The following is a 3556-nucleotide window of genomic DNA, read 5'->3' on the forward strand; positions in this document are numbered from 1 at the left end:
ATTGACACTTTTCAAGCATCATGCAGGGAGCTATCGTCACAGGTCTCAGCTGCATGATCACAACTAATACAGCTGTTGAACTCTTCCTTGTCCGAAACCAGCATCCCCTCCTCTGAGCACATAGCATGTAAAATAAAATAAAAACCTATATCCAACTCATCTGGCAGCTCAGTGCCGACTGAGACTACCTCGGGATTGTAGGAGGAGAGGGCAATGTTGGTGTGGTGTGGGTGATGTCATAGGAGTGGGAAGAAGAGTCAGTGAGGCAAATAGTGCCGTCTGGTAGAGGTATTGTGAACTAGTTCAGTCTGTCTCCTAACCTCAGGGTGAATGAGCAAAATTTGATATTCTCACCATTTTCTTAATTTCCTACCATTTTTTTCAATTTCCCATCAAAAATTGGATTTTCCGCCATTTATTGAATTCTCATGAAAATTTGAATTTCTCACAATTTTTTCTGTTTGGGGTGAGGGGGATGGGAAGGGAGGGGAGGAGCAGGGATTTCCCAGACGGGTTGTAGAGGAAAGGGACACATGCAGGCTGGGGATAACCCATGATGTCATCAGAGAGGAGGGGGAAGGGAATTCATTAATCAGTTAACTAATTTACATATATAAATATGATATCAAATGTGTGCCAGAACGTACTTTATTCTACTATTGGTGCCATCTATTTTGGCAATGATGTATTTGTAAATACAAGTTGACAGGTCCTTTTCTTGTCCATTTCCGGTCAGGAATCTGCTCCTGCAGTTTGTCGGCTGTATAATATGTGGGGGAGTACCTATGGGGAATTCTCATGGCTTGTTGCCTGTGACACATCACAGAATAACAGAACCATTTTCGTATGTTCTACAGAAGAGCTATTAGCAGCTCAATTCTCCACACTGCCCACTTAAGGAGTATAGTTCAATATTGTAGAGTCAGTGTTTTTAATTAGCTGACACGAGAAAAATTATTGGCTTGCTGGAATATAATACATCTAAAATATGTGAAAATCGAGACTAGAGGGAAGAATCCAAGGCTTTCCATTGATATATAGTTTTAATGCTATGTAATTTATGTGACAAGGTTTTAGTTATCCTATAGTTGGCTATGCCATCTGTTGAATGCACCCCACGTTGTAATCAGTGCGAAATCAGAAGAAGAAGAGTTGCTGTATTCTGCATATTGCTGTAGGAATAAATCTCTTAACTTGGGAAGTTCACTGGCTACATCTTCTGTTGTCTGACAGGAGAGGAACTATTTTCTTACAGGCATCTAGACATTGATGCTACACTATTGTATTGTGGGTGCTACCCCTGTGTAGTTACTACAAGGCTTTTTGTTGTCACTTTTAAGCTGGTAGTAGACATGCCAGACGACTAAGTAAGAGAGCGTTTAGATGGGAAAACAAAAATAATTTTATTCATGTAGGTCACAACTGCATTAAGAACACAAGTCTGCATTTAGAGAACTTCACAACGGCACTCATTAAGTTACCATCGTGATGGAAAATGTAAAACAATTCTACAATATATAAAAACGATCACAACTGAATTAATCAAATGAGCAAAGAGGTTTGGTCGGAAGGATCCTCTGAAATTAAAAAACAACAACACTAATATTAAACAGCATGTTCAAGCTAGTAGATAATGCATTCTCACTTATCGTGTCCTAGCTACAGAACTTGTTTTACAATGGTGCTACCAAATACACACACACACACACACACACACACAAACAGGTGCTGCCACGTAGGAAGATTCTAGCCTCGATGGTATATCTCTGATATCTCACAAGTCGTGGTCATGTGCCGGCTTCTCCTTGACATAGGGCAGCTGTGTAACTGAAGTAAAAATGTCTGATATCGGTTTCCATTTCTTTAGCAGTATGCTAACTACATGACCTATGTATCATCAGAAGTATCCTCGGTATGAGAACTATCTACTGATCGAAGCAGAAGGTTATTTTGCAAGAAAAACCTTAGCAGATGATGCTTTCACTGTATGATATAAAGCACTTACAACTATGTACACACAACACTGTTCTCACTACAGATATTGTATAACAACTGTTTGTTATCAGACACAACAACATAACTTACAAGTCTCAAGAAAAGGTGTGCGTGTGGGAATCTTTTCTTTATTTATTTTTTTTATGTCTATTGGTCACTATTTCCTCCATGTGAATGGAGACAGAGGCACAGCAGGACTCATAATTATAATAACTAGGGGAGTAACATTGAAGGAACTGATGGCCTATTGACTGTGTTACACACAACACATCACAGAATGCTGACTGGTGGTAAACTCTTTACGAGGAAACATCATAAGACAACCTCTGAGCTTCAAACAGGGAACCTGGAATATTTCCACTGATATCCTTCATGTATTAATATTTACCGTTACTAGACCTCCATTATAAAGATATTGGACTGGGCTAACTTGGGATATGGAGACGTATTTAATAGGCACATCCACCTCCCCTTCAGAAAACTACTTCCAGGTTTCTGCAGGGAGCACATACGTATAAATCACGCCAAATCTCTACATCTGTTGTTGTTCCATGTGGGTAATATTGTTATGTGATGTATGCATCGACACTTTTCGGAATGCAGACGGCTAAAACTCACATATAGGTTGATTATTGCTATATAATTGCGTGATTGTAGTTTTCCAGTTGCTGTAATAGTGTTAGCATTGTATAAATTAAGCAAAGAGGAAGCCTTTATACTGAAAATGAACTTTGTTACTTACGGATTCCTGTGCAGCTGGCTTACTCCTATATCTGTAAAAGGAAAGAAAGCATTGTTTTTCTGTTGCACTACAGATAAAAATTAGCTATATACACTCCTGGAAATTGAAATAAGAACACCGTGAATTCATTGTCCCAGGAAGGGGAAACTTTATTGACACATTCCTGGGGTCAGATACATCACATGATCACACTGACAGAACCACAGGCACATAGACACAGGCAACAGAGCACACCGAGCGAGGTGGCGCAGTGGTTAGCGCACTGGACTCGCATTCGGGAGGACGACGGTTCAATCCCGTCTCCAGCCATCCTGATTTAGGTTTTCCGTGATTTCCCTAAATCGTTTCAGGCAAATGCCGGGATGGTTCCTTTGAAAGGGCACGGCCGATTTCCTTCCCAATCCTTTCCTAAACCGAGCTTGCGCTCCGTCTCTAATGACCTCGTTGTCGACGGGACGTTAAACACTAACCACCACCACCACCACAGGCAACAGAGCATGCACAATGTCGGCACTAGTACAGTGTATATCCACCTTTCGCAGCAATGCAGGCTGCTATTCTCCCATGGAGACGATCGTAGAGATGCTGGATGTAGTCCTGTGGAACGGCTTGCCATGCCATTTCCACCTGGCGCCTCAGTTGGACCAGCGTTCGTGCTGGACGTGCAGACCGCGTGAGACGACGCTTCATCCAGTCCCAAACATGCTCAATGGGGGACAGATCCGGAGATCTTGCTGGCCAGGGTAGTTGACTTACACCTTCTAGAGCACGTTGGGTGGCACGGGATACATGCGGACGTGCATTGTCCTGTTGGAACAG

The 3556-nt window shown here is 41.9% G+C and overlaps 1 non-coding gene across 1 annotated transcript; it reads left to right on the top strand.

Moving 5' to 3' along the window:
- Positions 1 to 2973: 2973 nt before the first annotated feature.
- Trnaa-cgc (transfer RNA alanine (anticodon CGC)) lies at positions 2974 to 3046 on the top strand. The gene has a single exon. It is a non-coding gene; the product is annotated as a tRNA-Ala (tRNA).
- Positions 3047 to 3556: the final 510 nt, after the last annotated feature.

The sequence above is a fragment of the Schistocerca nitens genome, chromosome 3 (genome assembly GCF_023898315.1).
Source record: "Schistocerca nitens isolate TAMUIC-IGC-003100 chromosome 3, iqSchNite1.1, whole genome shotgun sequence".
Lineage (NCBI taxonomy): Eukaryota > Metazoa > Arthropoda > Insecta > Orthoptera > Acrididae > Schistocerca > Schistocerca nitens.